Source organism: Sipha flava, unplaced genomic scaffold, assembly GCF_003268045.1.
Source record: "Sipha flava isolate LNK unplaced genomic scaffold, YSA_version1 49_pilon_pilon, whole genome shotgun sequence".
NCBI classification, from domain to species: Eukaryota; Metazoa; Arthropoda; class Insecta; order Hemiptera; family Aphididae; genus Sipha; species Sipha flava.
This window is the reverse complement of record NW_020273360.1, coordinates 243,443-259,400: the sequence shown is the minus strand read 5'-3', so window position 1 is coordinate 259,400 and position 15,958 is coordinate 243,443. Positions and strand designations below refer to the sequence as shown.

The following is a 15,958-nucleotide window of genomic DNA, read 5'->3' as shown; positions in this document are numbered from 1 at the left end:
CAATTGTTGTTTTAACGCTTTCAGTTTAAATGTAACGAAACTATTCATTTTGAGTGTAATACTTAATCGCGTTAAGCATTATATTCACTTTGGCCATTGTTTCCAAAATATTTCGTTCGAGAACAGATTCAATTATGGTATTTTTATACGTTGCAAATTAAAGCCTAACAATCAGTGTCGACCTGGTACTTTAAGGGCCCCGAATGCATTTCTTTAGAAGGGCCCCCGACAATTTAATTTTATAAAATGATAAAAAAGTGCTTATAAATTGTGCAAAATATCTTACTATAATTTTTTAATGGTGCCTTATTTAAACTACACAAACAATCAAGTTAACTGCATAGTTAGTGTAATTATTTATAACACTACAATGTTATATAGTTTATATAAATAATACATTATAATATACAACTTAACATTTTCTTAATGATATACAAATTGTAAAAATTAATTTTTTTCTAACAGTAAATTGTTAAGTTCTCTGAAGGCCGCCAGTATTTAATAATATAAAAAATTCATCATAAAAAAATATCAATTAAAGTTTTTGTTATAACAATTTATACATCTTTAGAAATGAGAGTCACTCGACACAAATTCGGTTGGGGGTCCCAGATTCGCTCGTGGCCTGGCAGCTATGGCCAGGCCGACACGGCTAGCAATCAATTTTGAATAATTGATGATTAATAAAAACGTTATATTTAACGTTAAATTCCGGTAATAGTCCTTACATTAAAGCCGTGTTTCCGACTCCTATGAATGTACACATTTGAATTAGGTACAGCCTTATGTATATTTTTTTTTTTGTATCATATTTATCGTAGTCGATCAATCAATCAACGGCCATTAAAAACACTTAAGAGTAATTTCTGATTTCCTGTGGAAAGAATTCGTTTTCTCACACGTCATCAATATATTGTGAGACAAATCGTTCACGTGCGTACGTTGTCCGAACAAAAATCGCCGGATCGTGTCAGAAAATGTTTTCCACTTCATAAAGCATTTATTACTACGCACTTAGTCCCTCACTTGTATATATATATATATATATATATATATATATATATATATATATATATATATATATATATAAATGTATCTTTCATGTAATAAATCGAAACGAATGTACATACATCTTTTTGTATTTCTAGTTCCCCCTAGATGGACAATTAACAACATTTGGGGAAAACAACGAAAATTACGTCTTGAACCCCTCACCAATATAACTGTTTCCCCTTAACTGTTGTACTAGTGTACAGAAATTTTTTATACCATTAATCACTTTGTTTAAAGCTATAGGGCTTTAGTTTTACCCTACGTCTGAGCACCTCTCCCCTTACATCGTTTGTCATCCGAGTTCATTTAACCGTGGAATTTGCCTTCTCCCCTGCGTATCGGTACTGAAAAAAAAAAAAAAACAAAAAATCCTTCGATTGGACGTCACAATTAATTATTAGAAATGATCCGTTTTATTGGCTTCTTTATTATTATTTTTAGATTTAAGACAAATTCTGTTATTTTATGTTGATGGATATCCCAGATCAGTTTGTTTCACTCCCTGTTTTCTCTTCAGCCTACTCTCATCGAAGACCGAGGACATCATTGTTTTAATTTTTTATACATTTTGTCTAAAAATAATACCTCCGAATTAACAATACAAGATGCGAGGACATTTTCGTTTAATTTTTGTTTTGTTTGATATTATTGATTGATTAAGAATCGTATTTTTCATTAATTTTATAAAATCCCAATTTAAATGATGTCCATACTAAAAATTGTTTTACTCATTTTAATATTAAAACGGTTTATCTTGACGAAATCCCTATAGCTGTTATCTCTTCATTCCAAAAAGATAAATTCTAGTGGTTTTAGCCACAATATTTAGTAGGAAATTTCATTCGGATTGCAGTGGACTCTCACGAGTCAACGGCTGTGTCGGTGCTTGTGGTATGGCCTTATTTTCAAACACTAACCCTAAATTCGTCTCGAGTAAGTAGTAGATATGCGCACTACAGTCACATCTAAACCACTACCCCAAACCTTATGTAATTATTCGAATCCGAGTCATCAAGTCGTCGTTTATCGTCTAATGGTCCGTGAACAAGTTAAAATGCATTAACTTCGCTCCGATGTGTATAATCCTTTCCTCCTATATCTTTCTCTTTTACTCTCGTTTTCTCACTACATCAAACGGTCTCTTTGAATATTCGACCACTGAATAATCCATAGATTCTCCTCTCATGCAAATAAAAACTTTTAAGACGTGCACTGCATATCCCATGGTTTACCGTTTGTGTTTTGTGTAATAATTACAATTATTGTGCTCACAGGTATGCATGGCTCCCGGGCGATAGAGAAGTTAGTGTTTACACATAATAATATGCACACGCCCGTTGAACAGGTCATGAGAGTGTATTTTATTTATGCGACAGAAGACCTCCGGGTACTTCGGTGAAGTTTTTCCGTTGTTGGTTTTAGTGTGTAGAAACTTTAATTTTGGATGCCAAAACCACCGTTGTAGTCTACAAATAAAAAAGGATGATGTACACCATGCAAATTTTAGAGGATTTTCGTAGAATTTTAGCTCAATGTATGCAAAATAAAAGTTATTGTACAAACATGTCAATATTTTAAGACATTAATAAACTATTAATAAAATGTAACCGAGTTTTTAAAATTAAATCGTATTACGTTTAATGTTTGAACATATTTATTTGAAGAACAACAGAAACATGAATAATTTGTAAAATATTTGTAATAAAATAAAAAACGTTTGTATTTATTGGGTCATAATATTTTTACAAGAAAATATTGTAGAATCGTATTAAATTAATATCATTAATATTTTTATTTTGACAAAGCAATACAGGTATTCTTACATACAACGTTAAGTTTATTACAGTTGTAATAAACTAAGATGGAGCCCACCATGTTAACATTTTTTACTTATATAAATGAACCTTGAGAACATTTAAGTAACTTTGAACATCGATAAACCAGAAAAATGCTAAGTTTTTTTCCGTATCAATATATTGGTCTGCATTGAAAAATAATAAAAAAAGATAATGAATTTAATTGTCAATTATTATTAAACAATTTTCAATATTTTTTATTGCGCAGTATGACACTGTGTAATTGAATTGTATTGTTACATTGAAAACGAATGTTTTTTCTTATTATCATATTGTCTGTTTTAAATGACACTGTTATTTAAAATTGAGACTGTTGATTGTTTTATAGTTATTGATAAATTTTTAAATTTTAGTGTGTATACTTAAATATTGAGTCTTAGGAAAATATGTGAAATAAATATCTAAATCTATCGTTAATTAGCCTACTATGTGATTTGAATAAATTTCATATATTTCATAGTTATATAAGTGAAATATTTAATTTAAAATACATTAGTATATATTAATACCTTCATTTACATTTATTATCAAAATAAATCCAAATTTATATTTATATATATATTTATATAAGTGTGCATTGAAAAAAAATGAATTTATAATTTATCTTATTTAATTATAGTTATGGATAAAAGTTAAACAATTTATTTGTTAGATAATGTAAAATAGTTAAAATTTCATACGTATTGTATACATACAGTTATTTTATGACTAAATACTTTTAACGTTTTATAACGTATAATCTATAAAGTAATTGCGATGGTGTTCAGTATAATTTTATTTTGTAGTTAACTATTGAAATTTTTAAATCCATCTGAACAAACTTTTGTTTGCTGGCTGTAAGAAGGTATGATAAGTATACCAAGTTTTAATGCGATCACGTTTTCTCCTTAGAATTTAAATGTACATTAAATGTAATTTAAAACAACAATTCCATACATTTTTAGAAGTCTATTTGTATTTGAGAAAAATTGAACATATACTATTTTAAAGAGTTATGACTTACCTAAGTATATAAATTATTTCAGTCGCGAAATAAAGTAATGTTCAAGGTTTTTCGTACAAGTGAAAGCATATTGTGTAATGTGTTTTTAAAACTTGTTCATTAAAAAACCGTTGCGTTAAACCACTAGTTGCTTATACTATATAATATTTGATTTTCCCCTCAGGACTTTTGTTTCTATTGTAAATTGGACGGTTTTAGATCCCTTGTTTCGGACATCCATTCAATAAGAAAGTCCGACCGCAACAATAACAACTAGCATTAGGTTTGTTGGCGAGGGGAAAAAAAAATAAAAATAAAAAGCGTCGAAATCGTTCCCCGGAGACACGAGTGTCCAAAGTTGTGGCTGACGGTCACGAATATTTTTGTCCGATAATGATGGTTTTCGTACCGACGAGAAATGTTTTTACCTGTGGGGTTGTTACGAGACGACGAGAGTATAAACAAACTTCTATGTGTTTACATTCGATTGAATTTCTGTAACGCCCCTTCTATCCATGGATCAGAAACTTTTGTGGACTCAAGTTCCAACGTGTGTCCCCTTACTATTTTATTCCATTAGTAATTATATACCTTGGAATAGATGCGGTACATTATAGTGCAAATAAAGCGAACCCCTCGTCCGTTACATTAGACAACAAATTTCAGCGATCCTTCCGTCCGCCTTTTTGGTTAGATAGAACTCCATGGAATAGAGCATCTTTTTTCCTCCTTCCGAAGTTAACTAATTTGCAAATGTGTAAACTTTCGGGAATTGTTCCAGTTATAAACAATTAAATTATTTATGTATTTTGTGAATATTGTTCGTCGGAAGAAATTAAAAGTTCTTTTACAGAATTCGTTATGTGTATTTATTAACCATTGATATATTTGAAAACTTTTCAGTTAATTTTCATTTGTAAAAATATTTTGATTTCAATGTAAACTGAGGTGTTATTATATTTTAAAAATCCATACCAAAGCACGTATTATTTTAATAGATACGTAATGTTAAAACTAATTTTTTTCTATGCAACTATTTGGTGTAGTGTACTTACATGTTAATTCACTATATGATTTATTGTTTAATTTAATGATTCTTGTAGTATTTGCTTTCTTTCCTAGTATAATATATTATTTTTGGGGTTTAATACGTATCTTAATTGTTTCGTTGGTCTTTTTGGGTAAGTGAATCGGCCATGTTTGTGAATAATTGAATGTAATTCGGTAGGTCATTTAAAGGGTTCGCGCTAGGGATTGTCTCCGGAAAGTTCATCGGCGAACACAAAACTAATTGCCACCGTTACACAAAGTGATGTAACACATGGGATCTATGTATATTATGATAATGGAATAAAAAAATGACCGCCCTTATAAGTTAACCGAACGCAAGATTTTAAATGGGGACCGACTACTTTTCCAAATGTATTAAGCGGTTTCTCCTGTACTCGAATATAAAGTTCTTCTTTGTTATTAATAAGAATTATAATTTGATTTTATTATAAAAAATAGGTCTTAACTGTTGTCTATTAAATAAAATAAAATGCCCATTAGATGTGTATAAATACAAAATAAAACAAATTTAAATTTACGTAAATTATAATAAAGTGGTTTATTTATTTTCTTAATTAGATGATGATTATTATTAATAATATTTATATTTCTTTAATTTCTAAATAAGTTGTCAATAAAAATTATAATTGTAACTTTATTTTTTCTTTATATTACGAAATTACAACTCAAAATAGTCATTACTTCTTCCTAAACTTAATTACTATTTACTGTTATAGTTTCAAAAATGGCTTTAAATTTTGCACTTTATTTTTCACTTTGCAGAACTTAACCATACTTTAAATATTATGCATATATATATTCGAATTTAATCATTTTTAAAAAGCCAAATTTCAACAATAGTCACACACATGGATGTATGCACGTATGCATTTATGTTTAAGGCCAATGTGTTCATAATAAATTTAAATGGGACACATATTTTTATTTAAATTAATACCAATGTAAATATATTTTTTAACGTAAATCGATCTGTATGTGATAATTACACGTGATAAACATCTGGATAATTCTCGTTTAGATACTGTGGGAAACCCATATGTTCTTGATGTTCTAGAAAAAAATGTACGTTTTATAATATTTATGTTGCGTCTGAAAATTCATAAATCATATCAACTTCAACGAATATGCTGAGTGTTGAAATGTAATAAATATCTTCTTATAAGTTCTTTTTTAAATATATTTGATTTTAATGTTATCTCAGTATAGGTTAAGTACTCGTTAATTTTTTAGTGATGTGTAAAGCCATTTATTTCGATGTTTAATTCATATGCTTACTAGTATAATATTTTATTGTTAAACAATTCTGTAAATATTATGCGATTTTACACTAACAAAATGATTTTTTTATGGTTGTTTAGTTTAGTTTTATTAATGAAGTCCACATTCTACATTCTCCTTTATTTTAGCTAATATTTATTTTTTTCTATAAGGTGGTTATTGTAGTTTATTGCAATTTATGTGTAAATAATAACAATTAAAATAAATTAAATGTTTAGTTTTTATTTTGAGAGAATTATGGTGTGAAATAGGTTTGAATTTTACTTGCTATTTTACTACGTTTAATAAATATTTTACGATACATTTACAAACACACCAATAGAAATCCGCGAGCTAAACATTTACGTGATACATACCCAAGGTATACTTAATATTTACGGTGTTATTTACTTCTCTGTAATTTTATCACATGTACATGCATCGGTATACATTGACTGTAAAGTGATTTGTAATTTTACTTGATTTTCTTTTCTACTGAAAGGAATCCAATACAATTTCCTAACTGTTTGTTAACCGACACACATTTTCATATAGCCCAATGATCCTTGTAATTTTACTTTACTTCGATAACCGTAAATGTTACTATGTGTGATGGACTACTTATCAAACTTTCTCTTATGAAAAACCACACACTTTTCTTCGTCAATTCATCTAAACTTTTCAACTTTTTGAAATACTTGTTCATATACTCGTATTTATTTTTATTTTTTATTGTCTTTGATCATTTTTTTTTTAAATTTATTATTTTCTTCAACTTGTGTTGAAGATATTAATATCTATGAAAACAACTAACAATAAAATTTCGATAAACATCTCGAGTCACATTTATGTATAACATTTTAAAAAATCATGTTTCAGTATCAATTTGTTGGTTAAATTGATTTTAAAAATTAATCTCATGTATATATTGTCTTAAATATCGTGGCGTATCATAATTTGATTATTATTTACCTTAACTAGTAATTATAAGAAAGATGAAATTCTATGTGAATACTTATATAAACAAATATTTTTCTTACATTTTAAAACATCAATATTATGTATTAATAACAGTTTTATTTTGTTTGGTATTACAAAACTATTAGTTTTTTTTTTTTTTTTTATATGGATTTAAATTTAATAAAAATGTTTAATATTTATTTAATATTTAACTTTTTCTTTTTTTTTTAAAGTAAAATTTTATAAAATATAAAACAATACAAAAGTTATATTTGACATAACAAGATTAAACCAATGAATTTGTTCGATGACGTAATTTTGTGAAAATACTGAATCTGTTGACCGTGATGAGGCATAACGTTAGACCAATGATCTGTGGGAAATGTATTGTTTGGCCAAGTGTAAAATGTATGTTATATATACGGTTCAATTCATGAACTAAGAAGTGACTTAATCGAGTGGAAAATTAGCAAAATGCATTTGTTGATAAAAAAAGACAGTAATATTATGTTAGGATTCGTTTCAATCTCGATAATAATTTTATTGTTATCTTTTTTTTTTGTATTGTTTAGTTATTGATGCGTTTTATTTAAATTTAAAGTGGTATTAATGTAATTACTGTCACATTGTTTTTCGTTTCGTATTATATTATAAAAGTAAATATTATCACTTATTTAATAATTAAGTTTTATTTCGCAAGTATATTTGAATTACGATAACACTAACATAATAGCACCCTTATCTTTCGGCACCAATATTTGAAAATATTAAGGAATATAACGTAGAATCTCCCTTTATTTTGGCATCAGCAATTAGAATAGAATCAAAAAGTATTATTTTATAAATATTTTTGATGAATTACCGAGGAGGTAGTGTTTATAGAAGGGGATGCGAAAATAAAATAAAATAACTGATCGATTGGTTGACAGCATATTAAATGTATTTTTTTCACCCACTGTTGAAAGCTTGCTATAAGGAAGGGTATGTCTTGTACATGAGTCCGATGTGGGGATTTTCCGTTTCGCTCGATAGCCTTTTAAAAATTCTGTCAGGACCCATCCACTTGTTTGCTCTTGACGATCATCAAGGGTAGATAGAGGAAGATAGAAAGGGAGAAAAAGGAGGAAGAAAGAGCGAGACAGTAAAATAGAGAGAGGGAGTGATAGTTTTTTCCATGGATTTTCCGTCAGCTTAAATTTTTGTCCTTTCAGTTGGAAGTCGTTTATCTTGCCAGACGTCCAAAACAATCGACAGTGCGCTGTGATTGTTATTATTATTATTGATATCGCTTTTACGCCAAATATCACAGTTTTCGTTCACCTTGTTAACACTCTATGTCGAGTGATTATAGTTTGGTAGAAAAACGTTGAAATGGGTTTTAAATCTGTTATGTAAAACCGTAAGATGTTCGTATACTTAAAATATAATGTATTTCTGTGTATAGAAAGTAATTTTTTCGCATTTCATAGAAAATTACAATTTAAGAACAACAAATTTTAAGTATTTTTCTTTTGTTATAGGAATTTAAATACCTATTCACATTTAATAGTTTCATGTAAATACAAATATTTAAAACAGAAAAATTAGTCATTGTGATAATTGCATTTAACTATAACTATCTTAATAGTGTTATTTTATATTGATAATTTAAAAGGCTTCGATAATTTGGCATTAAGTTGAATTAAGTTAATATTTTATTTGATTTATTTTAAACGAAATGTATAGAAATTATGCAAAGTTGCCTGAATCGATTGAATGCATAATTGAATTGTATTGCTAAGTATGAGTTTGCAATCCAATAAAATTTGAATAAAAATTATCTTTGAAAACTTTCTTGTATTTTTTATTAATTGATCGGAAAAAAAAATGATCTATTCAATTTATTAAACATGTTGACGTTACCATTATTATTTCATCTTTATGAAAATATTAGTTTTTATTTTCAATGTTGTCAATAAACATTACTTTTCCAGCTTAACAAATGTTTATGTTAATATAACGATTAATATTTCAAGTAACTTGAAATATAAAAGTAATAAACATATATCATATATTTTATATTTTTAATTTAATAATCACCTTTACTTCATTTTTATGTTTTCAAATACACAAAAGAAATAATATTAACAAATGGTTTATTATATATAAAAATTATATATATTATGCAAAAATATAACATTCTTGAGTTAGTTTTTGTCGTGTTACGTTATAGTAAAATGAGAGGAGAGGGCAAATCATGTATCAGTTTTATTTCAGCTTATATACTTTGTAAAAACACATTTTCCAATTTATATGTATAAAATATAAAATAAAAATTAACAAGTATGAGTTGCAATACATGTATCGAAAGAAATTTAAATAAAAATATAAATTATGATATTGAACTTTCGTCTCGCCGTTAATCAATTTTTTATCATTATTTTAATTTGAAAGAAATTTTAAATGAGAAATATGATTTTCAACCATTTTTAATTTTTATATGTGAGATAATTTACACATTTATAAACTAAAATTGGAAACTTAGATTATCAAGATATTATGGGGTTGTAAAAAAAAACATTGTAGAATAATTTGTATCTAGTATTGTGCACTTTGATATAACTACGTCCATGAACACAATTTAAATATATCTATAGATCAACATTGAAATAGTCTTTTATATAATTATATACTTGTATAAAATAATATATCAAAGATTGGAAAATTAGTGATTTAAAAATTATGAAGCGAATCTAGTGCAAAAAATTTCAAATTTCAAAATTATAATAGAAGATTCTTAGCGTTAATTAATCATCCCTAATTTTTCTGTGAAAATATAATTTTTAGAATACCATCTATGTCTCATTTTTAATATTTGAATGTAGGAAGATTGTATAAGACGTAAATAAATAAGTAATATTAAGGTATTACATTAAAAATAAGAATTAGAAAATAAGACAATACTCATTGGATTTCTTAAGACCTGAAATTACTTTATCATTCTAAGAAATAAATTAAAATTTTCCTAAACATTAATAACTATAGAACTTAAATATATGCTTTCCAGTATATGTATTGCCCATTATTTGAAAATAATTGTTGTATGTTTTATACATGATAAGAAATTATATTTATTAATTTAATTTATATTTTGTATTTAATTGTTTTGAATATGCCTATTTATTGTTTTTATTTTTTTGTCGCTTAATTAAATAATTGATAATTGCCGTAATTGTAGAGAAATTAATTTTATTCACCTTAAAAGTAAAATAGTAAAATAATAAAAAAAAAAAAAAATAATAATCAACTAATAAAAAATAATAAGTAAAATGTTTATCAAGTAATGTTAAAAATCGAATTGAGTTAGTGTAATTTTGTTGATTTTATATTTGTATTTAGTGCATTCATTTTATCTTGATGTTTGAGACATATTTACTGCAATTTATGGCATTTTTAAGTATTGATAAAGTTTATGGCTGAATGTATATATTTTTTTTATTCTTTGGTAATCTAGGAAAAATTTTATTTTGAAGAATATGCTGATAATAATCAATTAGATATAATTAAATGTATATGTTTACAAGGCTTTAACCAGAAAAATATTTTGGGGGAGGGAAATTAAAGTATGAATATATTTTTTTACTATGAAATTTTAAAAATTCAAATGTAGTCATTTAAAATTATTCAACTATATTTTGAAAAAAAAACATTTCTGGGGTCTGAACTCTAAAACTCTCCTGTTAACGGCTTTGTATGTATATGTGACACGAATAATTTATGTCCATTGAACACACGTGTAATTAAATGGTAAAATATTTTTCAATGCCATTCAAATAGTTTATCCCTGTTATAAATAAATAAGTTTTAATTATAACGTAACCGGTGCATACTTACAAATTATATTTGAGGGGTTTCGTGTACGAAGCCAATATATCCAATATTGAAGTGCTACAAATGCACATTTTGAGTTCACCATTTGTTAGCGATATTTGACAAATGTTAGAAGAAAAAAAATATAAATATTAAATTTTAAGTAGATAGGTGTATGTACTCTAAAAAATTTCTATGTATTAAAATAAAATATTGAAAAAGTTTAAATATATTTGACGTGCTTGAAAATTTTACTATCCATATTATGCATGTTAACTCTGATCGAATAACAACCCAAATCTTTTGTAATTCAAATGATGTTTTTATTTTGTATTTACTGTGTACACATAGTACGTCCCCTTGTTCCAGTATAATAAGTGGATTCTCGTTTTTCCATCCTACTTAATCATAATATTGTGCTAAACACGACGCCGAATTCAGAATGTATTTTCAAAACGTAATAGTATACACTTAATTCAATTGTCATGTGAATCCAAACGTTTATCCTCTGTAGCGGACTCCTCCCGAAAAAGGTCATTTTCCTACGGGTTTCCAAAGGAACACTAGCTGGCTGTATTGCGATGTTCGCGCGCGCACACTTTTTCCCTAATAGCGTTACTCCCCCTATTTCACAGAAACATTTTAATCCACTTTGCTGATTAACGGCGCGCGCGCGATAATTGTTATCTTAAATTTATTAACGATTTTATTTTATATTATTTTTCAGGTAATATATTATACCAACATAATTAAACGACAGAATTGTGAGTACACTTGTTGTGACTATTATGCGATTCTTCTTCCAAAATATATTAATTAGCGCAACGTCAAGTGATTCGTGCGTGCATGTATTATACCGATATACTCAAAATTATAATAAATCTGTTACGTTTTTGAATGATTACCATGGTGTTTCAAATAATCAATACCAATATTTACACTACGGTAAATAATTCCCTTTGGTTGAATTATCAAGTTTTATTATTGTACAATACCATACTTTTTAACATGTGACTTATTTATTTCGCTGGCTTTTTAATTTAATTAAATTGTTCTTATATGTATTTTATTAGTATTGTTGTTATTTTTATAATTATTTACCCATTAATACCATTGTTATTTTCTTTTATGTAATTGCTTTGCTATAATGTGAGAACAAGGACAAATTAAAAAAAAAAACATGTAACTTATCAGTATTCATTTATCGTGTAAAAATTGAAAATTTTACTACCTATAATCGTACCATGTTTACGATTAATTAAGTCGTTAATTTGTTTTATAAAAAATAATGTAGATCATTATTATTATATTTACATATTAGATAGTTGTTTATCGGCACTGACATTGTACTTCTCATTGTTGTACTTACTTTCGTAGTTCTTATGAAAACGGAACTGTTGTGTTTCACCAATTTCACTAATTTTCCAGTTGTTGTTTAATTTGATTTAATTTACAGCCCCAGAAGTGTAATGTTCATGACGTACATGAGGGTCTGCAGTCCTAATAAGATTTAATGTTAATCTCTATCATGGTCGCTATAATTCCTATAATAATTCATTGTACACTTCAACGATTCGAAAACTTGGGAAATTTCACTTTAAGCTTCCGTTTATCGAATGGGATAAATTCATCAGGGGAAATTTTTTGTTGTGGAAGTAATAGAAGTGCTCAAACGCTTACTGATTTACATTTTACGGATTTATTGAATTTGGTGGTTCAAGTTCGATAGCATACTACGTTAACTTATGTACATGAGTGTCGGAGTACATAACTAGTTTCGACTAATTCAGAATAAGCAAACTGCATGTACACAAAAGCCGCTTTTTATAAGCATTAATGTTAATTAAATGTACGCTGTTGCGGAGAACTATAGTTAACAATACATAGTGAATAGCATACCCTGAGATTAAACCCTTTTAAACTATAAAGCTCTTTATACATATAATTTAGTATATTTTGAGTTGTTTGATCATACCGGTTAAATGTATTTTTGGAGAAACGACTTGACTTATTTTACACAAAAAACAATATATATATATATATATATATATTTGCACGTTCATAAAGTATTATTCTGATGAATTTAATGAATTATTTATGGATACAAATAATATATTTGTTTGTATCATTAAAAACAGTGTTTCCATTGAACGAAAAAGAGGTAGTACAAGTACGAGTTTTATTAGTAGTAATTAAAGACCGGATTTATATTTTCTCAAAATACCATAAATATGATGCTAATATTCTTTAAAAAACTTTCTAATATTCTTATTATATTCTCTTAAAAATCTTAAAAATATGTACAAATATTTGAAATTATTCAAAAATAATCTTTATAATATATGGTTTAATATGCATTTTTAAAAAAAATTTTTTTATATACAACATTCTTTTAATCATGAGGTATATACGTAGTTGCGTATTATAATATAATACTATTGTACTTCAGTAAGAGTAGGAATATAGTAAAAATATTACAGTATAGTCTATAGCAGGGGTCGTCAACATTTTCAAACAAGTGAGCTACATTTGACATTTAAGTCCCTGGTGATTGACATCCAGGAAAATTTAGGTCTTTAATCTTTAAATCTAATATTCCCATTATCCAATTAATCTGATAATTTTACGCGATCGACTGATTGGCGATCCCTGGTCTACAGTATTAAAATTTAAAAACAATATTCCTTTGGTATATTTTAATTAAATATTGTATTAACACTATTTTCACAATATTAAAAATAACAAATAATCATATATATATATATATATGATATATATTTATATATATTAAAATATAGTAAAACAAAAAAAAAATTGGTTAAAAAAAGGTAATCCTTAAATAATAATAATTTAATACAAGATATAAAATAACAATATAGGTACATATATATATATATATATAAAAACAATATTTCTTGGGTGCATACAATGGTAAATATTTACTGTTTGAATAATAAAAAAGAAACTTGAAGTACTATTTAAATTTTATTATACGAATTAATAATAATAATATATTTTACATATTATCTGTACTCATGTTAGTTCTTCTATCACTTAAAATTTGTTTATAGAGACTAAATGAACGTTCAATATCAACAGATATTAAAGGTGCAAACTTTATGTCAATAACTATATTAGGTGTAAAATATTCTGGGAGATCTTCATAGTTTCCACATAAAATGTTCCCAACTTTTGCTAACATTTGGTAACCTTTTTTTTTTTTTAACATAATTGAGATACTGTAGTATTTTTATTATGTTACCTGTTTCACTAGGTATATTGGTTAGTTTGCAGATAACAGTTTGTATAATCACCAACTATGAAAAAAAAATCAAATATTCTAAAATATGCTAAATGGGCTAAATATTCTCTAACCTATGATGTATTCTCAAATATGCAAAAAAAAACTTTTTTCTACAAACTCAGAATCGAATGAATCGTCCATATTTTTTACTCTCAAACAACAGCATATACCAAGTAACGATATGTAAAAACATATAAATCTGGTCTTTAGTAATAATCATTCCAAAAACTGAAAATTATGTAACATACAAATTTATAAAAATTGTATATTTGAATAAATATAATAATATAAATATTATAACAAATAAAGTATAATTGAATATTATTTTAGTGTTAAAGATATTTTTATGAGAAAATATCATTAAAGTGTGAATGATAATTTTTAAATTTGACTCTTAATAGCATCACATTTATTTATGTGGATTGGAGAATCTTTTAATAATCACCAAGATTTCCTGCATTATAATTAAGTCAAAGAAATGCCGATAATAAATGTTTTTGAGAGTTCTGATATATATACATATATATATATATATCAATATTTTAACTGTCTATTATATAATTAATGTTGAATAAAATATTATATTACTATTTGAATTTCTTGGACTTGAAGATGTTTTACTTTTTTATATAAGATCAATTATTAATTCTAAACCTAAAAATTGTAGATTAAAAAAAGTTAAGTATGTAATCTCATGTGTTCTAATGATATTTATTTTCATTTACTTGTACTATATAAATTTACAAACACATTAATTGATAGTTATTAATATTAGCATATTAAACAACATGAATTTGTTCTAGATAATTTAAAAATACAAATTTCATAAAATTCATTTTTATCGCCCATTTACAGTATTAGAAGAACTATAATACATTTCTAGTTAAATTTTTCTTTTTTGAGATGTATAAGATTGGTATTTAAATTATATATAAATATAAAAGATTATTAACACGTGATAATTACAGGGAAGTTTAAGTATTATTACATCTAAGTATGATACGAGCTAAAGGACCTTTTTTAAAAGAAACTTTAAAATATTAATTTCCTTTCAAAATATCTTTAATTGTATACAATATTGTACAAAAATTAAAGGATTTTTTATAAAAACTTCATTCCTTAGGTTTCGTATAATACTTAGATGTCAACAACTATTTGAATAGGTATAAATATATTTTTGAAACCCAACACTATAAAAATGTAGTTGCTAGCAGCTAGATACTAACCGCAGCAACAAGCAGAAATTCAGAGTGGTGAAATCGCGTGCGTGGCTGAATGCAATCCGACCCGCAGATGTGTATGGAAACGGGATCGGGTTATGCTGCGGGGGGTGGTAAAGTGACACCGCAAGGGGTAGAGTGCCCCTTTAGACCATTACTGGGGTTTGTACAAAAATATCGAGGAGGTTTAATGTATTGTGGCCACGTGTAAGCACTAAAAATGTTTTCTTTTGCTTTGCGGATATTCTTTATTTTATACTACCATCTAGTTTCTCCTTCCATGAGCAATGGTCAATGATGGGAAACATGCGTCTCCCGGGTGGACAAAAACTGATCACAGTTTGTGTTAGACACGAAAAACGGAAGTGTTCATTTCCTCTGGAAATGGGCTGGAAAATAAAATTTA

General features: G+C 26.6%; 1 protein-coding gene and 1 long non-coding RNA gene across 5 annotated transcripts in view; both read left to right on the top strand.

Annotated features, from left to right (window-relative positions):
• LOC112690268 overlaps positions 1-12,005 on the top strand; it is a 51,692-nt gene extending 39,687 nt beyond the window's left edge. For both annotated transcript variants that reach the window (XR_003149198.1, XR_003149199.1), the window contains exon 3: positions 11,756-12,005. This is a non-coding gene — a long non-coding RNA (uncharacterized LOC112690268). The remainder of the gene's footprint in view (positions 1-11,755) is intronic.
• The window catches only part of LOC112690267 (fasciclin-2-like), a 128,694-nt gene that overhangs the window by 45,464 nt on the left and 67,272 nt on the right, over positions 1-15,958 (top strand). The gene's annotated exons all lie outside the window — the stretch shown is intronic.